The sequence below is a fragment of the Sinocyclocheilus rhinocerous genome, unplaced genomic scaffold (assembly GCF_001515625.1).
Source record: "Sinocyclocheilus rhinocerous isolate Xijiao unplaced genomic scaffold, SAMN03320098_v1.1 scaffold54, whole genome shotgun sequence".
In the NCBI taxonomy this organism is placed as follows: domain Eukaryota; kingdom Metazoa; phylum Chordata; class Actinopteri; order Cypriniformes; family Cyprinidae; genus Sinocyclocheilus; species Sinocyclocheilus rhinocerous.
In genome coordinates, this window is record NW_015647078.1 from 1,130,360 (window position 1) to 1,148,543 (window position 18,184).

The window sequence follows — 18,184 nt, forward strand, 5'->3', positions numbered from 1 at the left end:
AGTGTGAGTGTAAGTGTGAGTTTTGTGTTTCTGCCCCTGCCATTCCCGCACAAGGTTGTAGCACTTTAATTCATAAATGTAATCTAACAAAGGTAAAGGGCAAATATCAACCATATATGCTTGCTTGTAATTGGGATGAAGTAAACATCTGTTGAGTATTTTAAAAAAAAATTTTAATGGTGTTGAATTAAAATCCCAAAAATGCAGCGGGTCCACCAGACCCACGAACACTGGCTGAGTAACAAAAATATGAACACCACACAAGGGTTAAGTCTCTCAAGGTATGTAAAAGCAACCTCTGAACAGTAAGACCTTCCTCTGGGTAATAACCATCATGATCCATCCCCTCCATGCACACCAGACAATCTTCAGCTGTCAACCCTGTCAGTGCTGCATTCACATTTGATTGGCACACTGCGCAATGTGCACGGAGAACGTGCCACCGCCAATAACAGTGTCTCCACAATACAACAAAAAAAATGCAAAAAATGCATTTACACATGCCACAAGACATTCGCAGTTCGTAAGGCTGAACAAAAAGAAGAAAGAAGAGCGCAAACACAAGAAGACAATCTATGTAACCAGCTGGCTGAATTATTTATGCACATAAACAGTGCAATTCTCTGCCTCATAATTACTTTTTAAGAAGTGCACTTAAATAAACGTTGCTAATTAGTATCATGTTTACGCATTTTTCACTTTATTTTAAAACTTTTACTCTGTCAATTTACTTTTGGCCAGCGGCGCAGGCGTGTGTGATTAACCACAGAGTTTAATTAGCTAGGTGCCACTAACCCAAAAGTGATTTTGTGAGAGGGGGCAGAGAGTGCCAAAACAGTTTTAGGGGCGAGAAAGCTGCCGTGCTGAAAAAACATCAGAGAGCTGGTGTGAAGTGTGTATGGAAGACTTAACAGATGATATGCATTTTTAAGAGAGGTGGGGGGTGGATTGGTGATCTCACTCTGCTCCGTGATGCAATTAGAGTTTTGCATGGATCGTGAGCTGAGGTGCTGTTCGCTCACCGATTCACGGAGGTAATTGAGTTTAAGGGTGAATGGAGATCAAATGGTTTAAAGTCTCACTTATCCGTCCTCTCTCTATTTATCTCTTTGCATGGACATTAAACAGCAATAACTAATAGAAAGTAATATTAAAACCCCCTGGTTCAGGGCTGTGGTTTTAAGTAAAGCCAAACCAATATAAAATATCTTAAACTGAAAACATTCAGAGTGACACTAGAATAAGGTAACATGCCTCTAATGCAAATTGAAATCAAAATTATATTAAAGGGGTCATATGATGCTATTTTAAAGATTATTATTTTGTAATTATTATTATTATACATTATTTTGTGTATTTGGTGTAACAGAATATGTTGACATGCTTTAGTTTTAGAGGGGCTCATTCATTCATTTAAATTACTCAATTTTATTAGAAACAGAATACTGTTTAAAAAATGAAAAGAAAAACCATTAAATACTTTACACTAAATGTTACATGACAAAATTTCATAAAAGTGACCCACAGTTTCACACAGTGTTGCTTCACAAACACATTTCAGCATGTAGCATGTATAAATCACTAACAAATGTGCATATTTTGCTGGATGAAAAAAATATGAGGCCGGTTTTCCAGAGTAAAAATCTCCACACCATGCATTTTTTTTTTTTTTTTTTTTTTTGGATAATGCAAAATTATCCCTGCAATAATAAACATTTATTTGCTATCTCATTTGTAGTTGCAAAGGGCAGCAAATTGGTTCGTTACCTCGAGGCAACATTGTAACAGCATTGCTTTGATCTTTTGCAGTTGTGCAACATTAATTTTGTATTTTTTGGAATATCCAGGAATTTACTGTAATCTTTAAGAATATCAAATTAAACATTGATCAGTCTTCCGGATTTTGTTTGTTAGCTATGATGCGTTTGTACTCATTATTCAATGGAATTACCATAGGTCCTATAAGTCCTAAATCAAATCTCCAGTACCACTGAAGTGCTACTGCAATAGTAGTCAGAACATGACGGTAGCAAACAACACTCGTCAAACACAGAATCCAATAAAACATTAAGGGATTCTGGAACATAATTGTGTCTGCATTAAACTGTATCTTTGATCAAGTCATTTAATCATGTGGAGTAATACTAGCTAATGCAATTCAGATCTCAATGGATTGAGGAGGACCAGTCTGTCCCACTGCGAGGTAAACTTCAGGACTGGTATCTCAGGAAGCCTTTATCTCAGACGCTCAGAGCTGTATATTGTCAGTATACCATACCATTGTCAATATTTATTTATTTATGTATTCATTGATTGATTCATTCATTCATTTATTTATTTTAAGATTATAGCTACAGCAATTTAACATACTTAAAATGCATTATTATTATTATTATTATTATTATTATTAAGTACACTGCAAATTATTAAACTTCTGTTTTTGTTAATTCTGTGCATGGTTTATTACATGCATTTATTTAATAACACAGCTATTTTACCATCATATGGCAACAGCAACTCTCTGCACTGCAGGCGAATTCAGCTCGGTTCATCATGGGCTATGAGTTGCCAGTCTTACAGGACATTTACTCCGATGCCGTAGGAAGGCCAAGTCTATCTTCACAGAGCCCAGTCAGTCCGGTCTTAAGCTGTCTGATCTCTTAAAGTCTGGCAAACGGTACAGAAGCATTTAATCTAGATCAAACAGACTTCAAAGCAGTTTCTACCTGCAGCTGATAAGACTGCTGCCTTTCACAGCCACTCTGACAGCATTCTCCTAGACTTCTAGCCATCATTTTACACATGTATTATATGGTACACTGCACATCTGCTTTGCACAGTTGTGATAATTTGCACTCTCTCATACAATCAAGAAGGATTTTTTGAATAAATAAATACCATGAATGGTATGGTAAAAAAGTACATTAGATGTAAGCAATTAAGTTGGATGTTGCTGAGGCAGAGTATCTTGTGGAAAGATAAACTGTTGTTTCTATAAAAAAATTAATTGAAGAAACTTGTTCCACAAAACAAACAACTGAAGGATTATTTATTAACTGACATCAGCTATACAACACATAATGCAAATTATACAATTATATACACTGATGCCAAGGTCTCTGGAAAGTAGTTTGGTTGGATTATATTTACGTTCCACTCGGTCAAGTGATGAGTCAGACGGCGATGGATGAGTCAGAATGGGGGTTTTGAAGGCTATCATGCTCTCAGTCTGCTGTCCACTACACAAGAAACTATTGATTGCTTTTTAAAGTAGCATTTAATTCAAAATAAGAGGTTAAGAATAATGTGTATCCCGATAGAAAGTGCAGATGCAATTAGCCACTATTTAATAATTTCGCCAAGGCCATGTAAAGACCAGATGAAATCAAGCAAGGAGATTTACAAAAATAGGAATAGTTTTGTGCAGGAGAGGACGAGTGTGAATCTTGAATGCCTCTTTCCCTTTATGAATAATGGTCTCCCATTTTAGGGGACTTTAATGGGGTCACTTTTTAGTACGGCATTCCTGTGTGAAGTTTTTTTGGAGAGCTGAGCAGTGTGTAATACTGTAAATAAAGTGACCTAAAGAATCATTTGAAACTTTTTCAGGGCAGACATGAGCTCATTGCAGAGTGTTTTACAGACTTTATAACACCTGAAGTGACTGAATTTGCTGCACTGGTGACACGTTCAAGTCCATTAGCATCATTTTTTCTCAGTAAAAAAAAAAGGGTCACAGAAAGGGTCACCCGAGAAGAGAAGCTGCTTCATCATTGCAATGGCCCCACAAAAGGTCACCGATTTCAGGCAGACAACACTTCCTCTTGTAGACCTCAAGCTTGGTGTGATGTAGTCAGTTTGCTAGTGGGATTTAGTCATTTAAAAGTGATTTAGTCATTTTTCTTTCTTCTGAAAGAAGTAGATAATGATAAGACTACATCTACCTGTAATTTTTAAGTAATCTTGAAGACGGAGGTTAGACATTTCAGGTGTGTTTGATTAGAGATGGAGCTAAACTCCATCCAGAACCAGATTTGTCCACCCCTGGAATGACATATTGCTCTAATACGCTTCTAATATTCAAATCCGTTAAAGGATTTTTAGGCTGCATTAATTAGGTCAACCGGAACCAGGAACACTTCCCATAACACCCGATGTACTTGCTACATCGTTAGAAGAATGGCATCTACGCTAATATTAGTCTGTTTCTCTCTTATTCCGAGGTCACCGCTGCCACCAGATCCAGTCTGTATCAGATCAGATGGTCACTGCAGTCACCCAGATCCAGTACATATTCAGACCAGTTGTCATTTTTGCATTATTGACACACTATTTTCCTAATTAATGCTGTTCAGTTGCTTTGACACAATCTGTATTGTTAAAAGCGCTATATAAATAAAGGTGACTTGACTTGACTTGACTCTAAACTAAATTTAGAAATGTCAATTAAATTATCACATCTATCAAAATAGACTGTAAGCTGTTATTAATCATTAATGTTATCTAATGTTTCTTGAAACTGTCAGTTTGTTGCGGGTATGAATATATGTTTATAGGTACCAAAAAATAAAATGTACCACTACTCTGCTGTAACAACTGTCTAGGTTTTTGTTCATGTGTAATGTTTTCAATTCAGGTCGAGTAATGTCTTTTATGTCATGACTTTTACTATGGTTTCAGTCATGTGACCTTCTGTTCCCAATTGTTTCTCATGTCATGTTTTCATTGGTTCACTGTCTTATGTTGTTATTAGTTCTGTTCTCTTGTTGGTTCATGTTATTTTGTTTTGCAGTTCCGTTCTGTCATTGGCATGGGGTTACTCCAGTCAATATTTACTGCTGTTTCACTTCTGCTGATGCACTGAGCAGTTCAGCACAATCTCATGGCAATTTATATATATATTACAAGGTGGCTAATACATATGAATTCGTACGATTTTAGCTAAATCATACGTATTTTAAGTGCTCCCCAATTCTTATGAATTCGTACAAATTACTTACTTGTCACTAGGGTCTAATCTAATTAGTCTCATCCTAATTTTTTAGGATTACTGATAAACTAATGTAGTTTGATTTGTATTAGGGTCTAGACAAATTGTACAAAATCATACAAATGAGTTTGTGCGAATTCTTGCGAATTAGCGATCTTGTAAAATACATACAAGTTGGTCGTGAAATAGCGTTGAGCAGTTATATCGGATTCCAAAATCTGGGTTGTTGTGGTTCCTGCACTTGGGTTTTCTAAAGCATCTTCATCGTCTTCATGCCTGGTACACCTGTGATCATAAAATGGATTTCAGAACAATATCACTACACCGACTTACCATTGTAAAGCCTAATATGATGCCTGTACTCATGATGAAGGTAAAAAATTATAAGATCACTATTCATATGATAATGTTTTCCTAGTACCAGATACAATGGTTTTTGGATGCCTGGACAATCTGCACAAGATTGCCAGAAACTGATCAGGCACGAAAAAGAGATCTTTTCTCCAGGTGTATTACCAGACAGGACATATGGTGTGATGTAGATGAGCACTTGTGGCCAAATGAAAAAGGCTTTGTTGAATATTCTAATTGTGCCAGATTGTATGTTATAATACAGATATTTTGCATAGATGTATGTAATGTAAAAAACATCTTTGTAAAATGTAAATACTGCTTCATGACTTAAGTTTCATTTTGTATATTGGACTTCCTAGTACAAAATAGTGAGGGGCACTGACATTGATTTTGAGACATATATGGACATGTTGGTGGTTTTATTTCATTTTGGAACTGCTGTGTCAAGCTGCGACAGTTAGGAAAAAGTGCTCTCAGTATTAAGAAGTGCACTGTAACTCTGCGTCCCATTTGCTTTGTGAATTCAAATTCAGTTGAGCTGGTCTTTAATTTTAAAATCTCAAGCATGCTTACTAGTCCAGGGCTGTCACAGAGACAGGTGTGATTTCTCAGGACACATATTGCAGCATCAGGTGAAATAATAAATATCTTACAGCACCTATAAGCCTTGTATATGATGCATCTTCACAGGTGCAAGGGTGCATGGCAGTGTGTATTAGCTCCTCAAGGCTCTGCTGCACATCCCAATTTTGTAAGCCACCACTGCCTTTTCTTACTGGTTCAGTTGATATTCTTCTCACTTCTGCCTCTCGTTTTGAAGAATATTGCAGGAGAGAAAGCATAGAGCATAGATATCCAATTAAAATTTCAAAGAAGTCCAGTCACTAAATTTTCTTCTCAGCAACAGCCAGAACAGTCTGCAAAAAGAATTGCGTCAGGGTCAGTTTGTTGAATGGATATGAAAATAAGTAAACAATATACATTTCAGGAAAATTCATCAGCTATTATGAAGCTAAATTATCGAGCTACACCTTGTAAATGTGTAAAAAGACAGAAACCCAATATTCAGTGGTCAAAACTGTCTTTTTCACGACCACAGTGCTGTCCAGAATAGAAAGCCCTAGCAAACAAAAACAAAAACAAAAAAACACCTCCTGTAGATAAACATTTACATTTATGCAGTTAACAAAAAGTTTTATCCAAGGTGACTTACAATTGAGGAACAAACGCAATTTGTCACAGAGCTAATATTCACAGTATGAAAGGCCAGGTTCATTAGAAAACTAAATTAGGAAACAAGCTAGAGAGAGTTGAAATGCAGAAAAGAAAGAGTAATATCTCTCTCTGTCTGTGTGTGTGTGTGTGTGTGTGTGTACCTGTTTTTCTATTGGTCCTGGTAAACCCTAAGTTATGGGGACAAAATGTCCACCAGAGAGGAGCACAGAGCGTGAAGGTTTTGGAGGGTGACTTTGTACCTTGATGTGAAGGAACATTGTTCAATGAAGTGAGCTGGTGAAAGGCTGTCTTTGGCTAACTGAAGACTGGACATCAGGCGTGTCAAATTTAATTCCTGGAGGGCCACTGTCCTGCAGAGTTTATCTCCTACCCTAATTAAACACACCTGAACCAGCTAATCAAGGTCTTCAGGATTACTGGAAACTTCCAGGCCAGTGTTGGAGCTACACTCTGTAGGACAGTGAGCTGCTTATGAGCTGGTCCTGAGCAGGAGCTAGTTGCTTAGGACCAGCACATGACCAGTTTAAACCAGCTCAGGACCAGCTTAAACCAGCTCAAACCAGCTGCCATGCTTCAAAACATACTTAACTGTATATGCTGTTTTTTTGTTTTCAACAGGGCTCCATGGACTGACTTTGACATGCATGCAGTAGATCATTGCAGTAGCCCAAACTTAAAATGACAAGGGCTTGGATGAGAAACTACCCAGCATACTCTGGCAGAAAGGGTCTGATTTTCCTGATTATTGAAAGCTTGAACTTGCACAACCGGGCTGCTGTTGATATGTGGGTGGTAAAGCTCAGTTGGCCATCAAACCCTACCCCCAGTTGCTTTTGGTTGGCGATAGTGTTGTAGACCCCATCTGAACGTCGATGTTGGGGTCAGCGGTAGGTTTTCACGGATTACAAGGAGATTCATCTTTGTAAGGTTGATATGAAGACAATACTTCTTCATCCAAAGTGAGATGTCTGAAAGGTAGGCAGAGATAGGAGCTGAGACAGTGGGATCATCAGGTTTAAATGACAGATAAAGCTGTGTACCATCTGCATAGCAGTGGTAAGAGAAACCAAGTGCCTTTATTATCTTTCCAAGTGAGGTTGTATATAGAGTAAAGAAGAGGGGCAAGCACAGAACCTTGAGGCACCCCCTTGATTAGCTGATGTAACTCAGACACCCTCCCTTACATTAAACCTTGAAAGATCTGCCTGTGAGCAGTGCTGGGGTAGTAACTGATGTAATGTACATGTAATCTGGATCATGTAATCTGATTTTTTTTTTTAATAAGTACTTGTAATTAGAGTATGTTACATTTTAAAGTGTTCATACTCAGATTAGTTACTTTTTTATGGATTACATATTCACACAAAGGCAGTAAATTATTCATAATTTATTGATTCTTCCTAATTCTTCTTTTTTCACTTTTAAATTTTCCTTTCTAAAAATCCTGCTGTGTCATGTCTTTATATGCTTTGTACAGTAAAGGCCGCAGCTCAAACTATTCTGGATTACATGAAGAAAAAAATTTCAGCAGTCTTCAACGATTAAATAAAAAAATAAAAAAATAAATAAATGTCATGTTTATCTAACTTTCATATTAATGCATTGTACTATTTTATCTATACATTATAATTTGGGTTTCATTATCATGTGATAATGGGTTCGATCCCAGGGAATGCACATGCTCATAAAATGTATACGCACTACAAAATCCTTTTCCAACACGTCTGCCAAATGCAAAAATGTAAATGTGGTTTGGCGAAATGGAAATAAGACTAATTGTGGGTAAGGGACCATATAAAAAGTCCACACATTGCATTTAAATGAACATGAATTTTGATTGGTAATGATAGTCATACGTCATGATGACAGACACAACACGACACTGTCATTATTTTTACACTGCTAGAGGGCGTTTAACTTTAAAACATTAATGTAGGTCATATAAGCCTATATAAGTGCTTGCACAAACAACCTATAGGATCATTTTTTGGAGGAGGACAGTCTCTCATGCAATGCCTCTGCACTTAAGTGTACAAATAAGTGGTGTCACTTATTTGAAAATGTAACTCAGATATTTTCTCGTAAATTAAACAGTAATTTGTTACCTTACTAGTTGCTTGAAAAAAGTAATCTGATTACATAACTCATGTTATTTGAAATGTGTTGCCCCCAACACTGGTCAAAGCCAGCAGACAGGTCCACTTGAATAGTGACAGATGATTTGGAGTTTGCTTTTACCAACCAAAGAGTTTCCATAAAGAAAAGTTTGGTGGTCTCTGTAGAGTATCTGCTTTTAAAGCCAGACTTGATGCTGTCAAGTAGGCTGTTTTGTGAGGGGAATATTAATATTAATTTATGATAAATGGTTTGTAGTCTGAGGGGAATCAAACTTGCTTTGGTCTGAGGTACACATGCTGTCTGTGGTGTAGTCGCAGCATTGATCTAGCCTAACATTCATAGTGTATGTCACAAGAGCAGCTATTAAATTACGGTGAGTCGTGGAGAGAGAGTCTTGCGTTATGAGTGCTCTACGCAAGAGGAGAGATGCCGACAGAGACAGACACAGACACTAGAGACCAGTTGTCTTTCACTCTATGGTGCTTCAGCAGGGTGTGTGGAAAAGAGACTCATAGTTAATCTTGTCAATCACACAACTCCTCTCCCACCAGGAGCTAAAGCAACGCTGCTTCAGGGGAGCCTGATGTGATGGATGGTTTTTGGCAAGCACTCAGTGAGAGAAGGAGAGAGACTTGCCAGTAATGGAATAGAGTGGGGAGCTGAGTAAGGCATGTGGGTATTAGAGGAACACAAGATCAACGAAATGGCCTTATCCCTGAGAAAAACCTTCCCCTCTCTGCCTCTCTGACAGGAAGTGTGCATTGTTCAGTGGAGTTGGGTGCATTACAGAGAAAGAGAATATAGCAAGTAAGCAGCAACATCCAAGCAAGCACGTTATGTGACATACCTGAGTACGTTTACAGATATTGTAGTGAGACTCAAGTGAAATTGTGTAAAATTCATCAGAAGTGTTGTTATTTGGCTCAAATCAGTTTTATGTTGGTTCATTTCAGTTTAGTAACTGTGTCAATGTTCAACTGTGTCAATCAATTATGAAACAAATTCAAATAAGCTCTACAGAAGACATTAGTGTCATTATCCAGCTCATTTCAGTTAACGTTTTGCTTCCATTAAATAGTGTCAGTGTCAATAGTGTTTTTTAAACCCCAACTAAGTAAGCCAAAAGTGAGAGTGCCAAGGAACCCAAACCCAAATCAAGTGAGAGAAATGGAGACAAGAAACCTGGGAGAAACCAGTCTCAGTCAGGGGACCAGTTCTCATCTGACATAAATAGCCAATAGCATGCTGTTAAAGTCTTGTTGGGGTTCTAGCTGGTCTTGGCTTAAAATTTCTGAAATTTGGCACACAGATAAAAGGCAGTCTCAACATTAACCAAAGTGAGTTTGGAGTATCTAACACAAACCCTCTAGCACCAACAACAGCTCAAATGTGACCCTGGACCACAAAACCAGTCATAAGGGTCAATTTTTCGATTTGATTTCAATTTGACCGAGATACAACTATTTGAAAATCTGGAATCTGAGGGTGCAAAAAAATCTAAATATTGAGAAAATCGCCTTTAGTTGTCCAAATGAAGTTCTTAGCAATGCATATTACTAATCAAAAATGAAGTTTTTATATATTTACAGCAGGAAATTTACAAAATATCTTTATGGAACATGATCTTTACTTAATGTCCTAATGATTTTGGCATAAAAGAAAAATCTATAATTTTGACCCATACGATGTATTTTTGGCTATTGCTACAACTATACCCCAGCGACTTAAGACTTAAGTTTTGTGGTCCAGGGTCACAAATATTCACTCATATGTTTGCTAATAGTGTTTGAACTATAATGTTTAGAAGCAAAATTGTAACATTTCCTCTGATTCATCGGTTCATGTCAAGTCAAATGGAAAGCAAAATGTACATTTACATGGGTCAAGATTTTTCACAATTTTTAATTATTAGAAAAACCTACTTTTTTGAACTCATCTTAAATGTCTAATTTTATTCAAATTTGACTCAGATCATCTTCAGGAAATGCTGGCAAAAAGTTATGAATTTCACGTTAGGTGTTATGCCAAACTCCATCTGAGGCTGTATCTCTGCAAAGCTTTGACATATTCACATCAAACTTTGTGTGTGCCATTGTCACGGCACCACATGACAACGACACGTATATTTCGGTAACAGCACCACCTATTGGTCAAAAGTGCTAAACCATTTATATGAAGCCATTAGCCATTAATAACACACATTTAAAATATGTGAATAGCTTATGAACAGTTTTGCCTCTTTTCATGTGACTTGTTATATTCCTTGGATTATGCCGAGAACATCGACACCAATTAAGTCATAATCGGGAGAACTTCCTGTCCGCTACTTTTTCAAACTCCTCCTAGGCCATTGGTCCGATTTTCTCCAAATTCGATTCATATCATCTTCAGACCATGGCAGCAAAAAGTTCTGGATTTTGTGTCAATAGGCAAAATGGTTTTTGTTTTCCACATCAATGGATTTGATAGCATGGTGACAAATTGCATCTGAGGCTGTATCGCTGCAAAGCTTTGACATTTTTTTCACCAAACTTAACGTGTGTCATCATCACCTCACACAGACCAGACCACAATTGGTAAAACTGCCACCTACTGGTTAAAAGTTACAAATAAATTGTATTTATGTTTTTTTTTAGCCATTTTTACTAAACATCATCTTAAAATGTCTTTAATTACTTTAATTGTTACGGTTGGTTTTATGCTCGCTGCCATGCTTGCTCCTCATTCTGCCTCTGCTGTGCTTGGCCCCTTAATTGCTGTATTTTATTCATGTATTAATTATTTATTTATGCATTTATTTGCACGCAGAAGTTTTCTATATAATGTTTTACTATTACATATATTTGTTATTTATTCATTTTTTTCAAATAACATAACTAAAGCTAAATTTGTCATTGCGCTGCACCTTCATTATGGATTTAGACCTTTTGTTGTGCTAGAATTCCATCCTTTAAGTAATTAAATCATTAAAAAGACAGCAACTGTCTAGCAGCATCAAGTATGACCCATGCCTTAATTTCTTGAAGAAGGCTGAGGGCAATAAAATAATGGGTCAACATAAATGTGCATAAGAGTATGACAACAGCAAAATTAACTGAATATGACCAGTGTAGGTGTCAGTCATGTGGTCTGTTATGAGGCGTGAATATTTCTGATTAAAAAAAATACATATTTTGTGGTACAAATACATAAATCCATTGTACACTAAACAATTAAAATGTCCTCATACCAAGTGAAGTGTCAATCATTATTGGTCAATTCGAATGAATCATTACACAAAACAAAAATCAAAACATGATAAAAGAGAGCCTACCGAGATAAACTCTTGTTTGTTAGCTCATCAGCATCTCCTTTTTTCTTTTTGAGAGATACAATATAAATAAATTTTGTTAGCTAATTCCTTTGTTCGGTGTTTACTGTGTGCACCTCACTTTCTTGTTACCTAGCAACACCCTTATGTGACACAATGTGCAAAGGACAAGAAAAAAAAAAAGGTTTCTTTTTTCTAATGGAATTTTTTATTTTTTTAAGTGTGCATTTTTGGTGCTAAATATTGACCACAGTTCCTTGAGCAAGACAAGAACTATTTTTGCCTGGCTTTTAAGAGAAGAACCTATTTTGCCTGGCTTTTTATTCCAGTTGACGAAAGTGCCAAGAAATGAGAAAATTATGCTGTCATTGTTGCAGAAACACAAAACGTCTCAGGTTACTTATGTAACCATGGTTCCCTGAGTAGGGAACGAGACACTGCGTCCTCTAGGGGTCGCTATGGGGGAACGCCTCGTCGTGACCCGTGTCTGAAGCATACATTGAAAAAACACCAACTTGTTGGCCGGCGACAGCCATGACGTCACTACCGGTGCGACTATAGTATAAATAAGCGCCGGGAGCTACACATCATTCACTTCTTCGTCTGAAGCTTGCGTCCGCAGCATGGCTGCTTCAAACAAAACAGTCAATGAAGACGAAGAAGAGAATGATGTGTGCTCCCGGCGCCTATTTATACTATAGTCGCACCGGTAGTGACATCATGGCTGTCGCCGGCCAACAAGTTGGTGTTTTTTCAATGTATGCTTCAGACACGGGTCACGACGAGGCGTTCCCCCATAGCGACCCCTAGAGGACGCAGTTCGAAGTTCCCATGAAAGGGAACTTACATTCATTTAAAATGTAGCTAATACTGACATTATTTTGTGATAATGGTCAGCTGGCTATATAATATCCTGCTGATGCATGCTACTTACCAAACAAATCAATTAATGAAGACATGTCATTCTGATTTAGGTCTTAATTATTTTTATCATGCAAGAAGATAAAATTAGTTGCACAAGACACATGAAGCAATTTTTTTATTTCTTGTCTGGTACTGCAAGAAATTATACAGTTTTGTGTCATTATGCAAAAACACTTGATAATGCAGTTATCAACTAAACAAATCAAGTATTCCAGAGAACTGTCTAATAAATTAACATTAATATGCACTGCTTTTTTTTTACACAGAATTCATAAAAGTTTAAGTATGAATGAAATCAAACAACAGCTCTGAAATGAGAATCAAGACCTTGGACCGAGACGTGCGAATCTCTGAATCTCAATGAGGATAAGCAGCTGTACATTGAAAAGACTGGCCAGAGTGTTTCAGCTTCTGTACTGATGTGTGCAATTGCTTTTCTGTGCTCTTAGATCAGAGGTGATTAGGTGTTAAGCAATGAGATCAAATTCATTAATACCTGAACAGTACTGTTGTACATCAGTACTCTACATCAATAAAATCAATTAATGCAACGGAAAGTTCCAAAAACAAGTTAGCCGCCTGCAGAGGCAGCGTTTTATGGCACTTTGGGCAAGCTCATGCATTTGAATTATGCTGCCTCCTAAGACACCTCATTTCAGCTACATCCTAAAATGCATTGCAACAAGCTCAGTTAATGGAAAAGGCAAGATATATATTGCATTTCATTCAATACTTAATGTGTTCATAAAAAAATGTAAATAAGTGTAAACAAATTGGATATTGGATTATCCAATATTGTGTGTTCTGCAGGTGTATTTTAAGCACATTAAGGGAAGGAGGAAATCTAGTGTATTTCTGAAAATGTTTTTTCTCTGTTTCTTTCTTTGCATGATTATTTTCATCATGTTATGGTTTGAGCAGTAACAATGGCAAACTTGGTGAAAAATGTCGAATGACAGCAATAAAAGGTAAGTAAAATCTCAAGGGTTTATATGAATTCTGTATTAACTGATGTTGGATTCCAGCATCAACCTTTAACCGTGGAAATCATTGTATTTCTGAATATGTTCTTCTCTTTCTTTCTGTGCATTGTTCTTTCCACCTTCATGCCTCTGTTTGATCTGCTGTAAATGTGATACAAAGTTCGTGTAATAAAAGGCAAGTCCAATCTGAATGTGCTGTTTATGAATACACCAACAAACTGTATTAACTATCAATCTTATATTCTAGAAAATCACTGTATTTCTGAACATGTTCTTCTCTTTTTCTTACTTTGCATGACTCTTTCGAGAGTGATTCGAAAACATAAGGAGCCGTCTGCTCTGCTCTCTATAACTCTCACAGTACTTAGATGTCATACAAAGATCGATCTGTGCAGCGCAAACAGCCAAAACCTGGTTATATTAGGCAATATAGAAATCCTGGCCAGAGCGTGTCCCCAGAAAATGGCATGTATGGTCGTCTTATCATATACAATAAAAGAGGAAAATGCTGAATTTGGTGGCTTTAGTCTCACATTTAAAAGAGACTGAGGCATTGCATGTTTGTTTACTCTTGAATGTGCATGTGTATTAGCTGGAAAATACGAAAGAAACTAAAGCTTAATTTATGATACCACTGCTGACAGAGAAGAGCTACAGTAAGTGTGTACTTTTGTTTGCCCTGAGTTGACAGACATAAAAAACACAGTTATTGTTTTTATGTTTAACTGTCAGATAAAATGTCCAAGGTGCTTTATTTCAACTGCTTTATCAGTGCAGTATGACACAAAAGTCAGACTGCCAGCTTACAATTCTGTCTGTTCAGACAACAGCAAAGCCAACAAACCCATCTAAAACTATTACATCATCAGAATTAAACACAGCCGATATAAACGCAGACACAGTCTGATGTGTGCAGTGAAGCTGCCTCAGATCGATGTTGAATGTTACGCAGATGTCAGACGGCAAAGATCAGACATCTCTAGTTATTTCCTTCCTCCCCTGCTGCTTTCAAGTCCTCTTGAGAATGTCCTACTTATGAGCTCAAAAGTAGTAATTATGATTTTATGTATGTTCATATGCTGAATGGACCATTGGAATATACAATTTAATGAAGAGCAACCAACTAACTAACTGATAAGTTGCTAGTTATCACTAAGCTTTCACAAGACTTTCACTATTGGTTAATGACAGCGTGTGTCATTTGGCATAGATTTGCCATTGTTGTTTGGCTTATAGTAAACTACTGACACTGCAACATTTTGATTTGCGTGTGATGGTATTTCTACTATAATCATTTAATGCTACATTGGAAAGATTGATCAAACCTTCCTGGAAAAGTCTTTCGATTAACCACTGCTTTCACACAGATATGCACTCAGTTCCTTTCCCATGCTCAGCGACTCTTGAATGATTTCTGTGAAAGAACAGAAGTTATGCTCAGAAAATCAAGTCCAGTCATGCAGGAATAAAAGCAGAGTAAACAGTAACCAACACCATGACTTCATCAAACAAAATAAATATTGAAATTCTTTTAGATTCATTTCATAATTCATTTTAGATTCTCCATGTTCAATCAAACAAATTTTTTATTAGTTAATCATTTGTTTATGCATTTATTTAATTATTAATTATTTAATTAGTTTATTATTTAGTAAGTTAATTTTAAAAAGTAAGTTCATGCTAAGTTCATTTGCCATATGGCATGGTTGTACTTTCTCAAACTACTATTTTTCAATTCAGTCTCAATGCATTCTCCCATCTCCGGGGGGCAGGTCCGACAGCTTTGTACCCTGGTTTCTCCCTCTCTAGACCTACGAGGACGCCATTGTGCAGTGCTCCTCATCACTGCCAGCAATGTTCATTATGACGGCCCTCCTTTCCCATCGTTAACCGGCCTGCAGGGCACTGATCGAAGGGACATTGTGGCGCTGATCCAAGGTGGGACGGTCACTCCATGGCACCTTCTAGTGCAAACTGCTTATCTAAAACCCTCTCTCTTGGCACTAATAGCCTGCAACTTTCCCTATTAGACCCTTGGCCTGCAGCAGTGCATTTGTCCAGATGATTAGAATGCGAGCACTCAACCTTCCCTTAAACTCTTCTGCGTGTTCTGAGTTTAAGAATGGTATCAGCTCTGTGAGAGCAGGCTGAAGTAATGCACAGTCGCCAATACTATTAATCTCTTCCCCCTACAGGGCGAGGTTCATTAAGAAGCTATTGCCATAATAGCTAAAGGGCACACACTAGTTTAACCAACCAAAGGCAGGGCAGCCGGAGCCAGATCGATCCATCAGGTGCCACTGGGAGTATCCAGAAGCCCACAGCAGTTGTTTTGCAGGACCAGAGGACGACAGAGACCTGCAGGGGCAAAAGACCTGAAGCCTCATGTCTTCTGGAAGGTCCAGAGCTTACAATGGTGCCACAGTGAGGGAACGGGGAGGGAAAATACATGTCAGGCAAATTGCGAGGAATTAATCCAGTAATGCGAATGCCTCTGTGACAAATGTCTGCAGCAGACCTGACTGGTGTAAGTAATTGTACTCAAATGAACATGTCAGGCTATTTGGAAAACATACCGCTGGAGCTGCTATCAGTTCAACGTGATTGCAGTGAGAAGATGGAATAACGCTGTAGGACAAATGAGTTCAGTGGTCATTACAATTGTAATGTGTCACCTCTGCCTTAATGGCAAGTAATGACCTTCTTGAATTATACTGTATGCAGAATATTCAATATCTGATTTGATTTAATTTGAGTAAAAAAAGGGGGTTGTTGCATGGTTTTTTTTAACAATGAAGTTAACAATTTAGCTAAAGTTTGGGAGTAAGGCCATGCCTCAACCAATCAGATTATTCTGTCTACTCATTTACTGTATACTGATCCAAACTTCACAGCTCTGTTTGTTTCAGGTTCTCGAACCCAACCCTCCCCTTCCCTCCTAAACTCATCCCTTCAAGATTTACATTTACAGGTAAACTATAATTTGTTGAACTATTTCTCCTTTTGCTATACGAGTTTCTTCTGGGAAGGCTTTCCACTAGAAGTAAGAACATTTGATTTCTCCAAAGAAGTGTGTTGTTGCATGGTTTTCTTTAACAATGAAGTTAACAATTTAGCTAAAGTTTGGGAGTAAGGCCATGCCTCAACCAATCAGATTATTCTGTCTACTCATTTGCTGTATACTGATCCAAACTTCACAGCTCTGTTTGTTTCAGGTTCTCGAACCCAACCCTCCCCTTCCCTCCTAAACTCATCCCTTCAAGATTTACATTCAAGTCAAGTCATGTGTGGACATGCAGTGGAACAAAATGTCGTGTCTCGCAGGACCACAGTGCTACATAAATAAACATAAATATAAACTTACAACACTAGAAGTAAGAACAATTTTTAAACATATACATAACTAACTTACTGAAAGCGGTAATCTAACTATACATATACTATAAATAGTTGACTATACATATGCATAACCTATGACAGACTATACAAGTACTTTACATAATAACTGTGCATGATACTGTGCAAAAGAGGTATTTAAGGTAGGTGTCACCATGAAATCAAAATGTAAAATTCTTATTTTTTAATGGAATACTGTAGTGTTTATTATAAATAATTTATCCGTGCACTTCATTATTTTTTTTTTATTCATGTGCCCTCGTAATCTTTAATCAAAAACGTTAACCTCCCCTCCCCCTCAAAACCAGGTGCCACTGGGAGTATCCAGAAGCCCACAGCAGTTGTTTTGCAGGACCAGAGGACGACAGAGACCTGCAGGGGCAAAAGACCTGAAGCCTCATGTCTTCTGGAAGGTCCAGAGCTTACAATGGTGCCACAGTGAGGGAACGGGGAGGGAAAATACATGTCAGGCAAATTGCGAGGAATTAATCCAGTAATGCGAATGCCTCTGTGACAAATGTCTGCAGCAGACCTGACTGGTGTAAGTAATTGTACTCAAATGAACATGTCAGGCTATTTGGAAAACATACCGCTGGAGCTGCTATCAGTTCAACGTGATTGCAGTGAGAAGATGGAATAACGCTGTAGGACAAATGAGTTCAGTGGTCATTACAATTGTAATGTGTCACCTCTGCCTTAATGGCAAGTAATGACCTTCTTGAATTATACTGTATGCAGAATATTCAATATCTGATTTGATTTAATTTGAGTAAAAAAAGGGGGTTGTTGCATGGTTTTCTTTAACAATGAAGTTAACAATTTAGCTAAAGTTTGGGAGTAAGGCCATGCCTCAACCAATCAGATTATTCTGTC

The 18,184-nt window shown here is 37.5% G+C and overlaps 1 long non-coding RNA gene across 1 annotated transcript in view; it reads right to left on the reverse strand.

Moving 5' to 3' along the window:
* Positions 1–17,431, reverse strand: part of LOC107708709 (uncharacterized) — a 21,611-nt gene extending 4,180 nt beyond the window's left edge. The window contains exons 1-2 of the long non-coding RNA XR_001636395.1: positions 17,422–17,431; positions 2,210–2,216 (exon numbers count right to left, since the gene is read on the reverse strand). This is a non-coding gene — a long non-coding RNA (uncharacterized LOC107708709). The remainder of the gene's footprint in view (positions 1–2,209; positions 2,217–17,421) is intronic.
* Between the last annotated feature and the right edge of the window lie 753 nt (positions 17,432–18,184).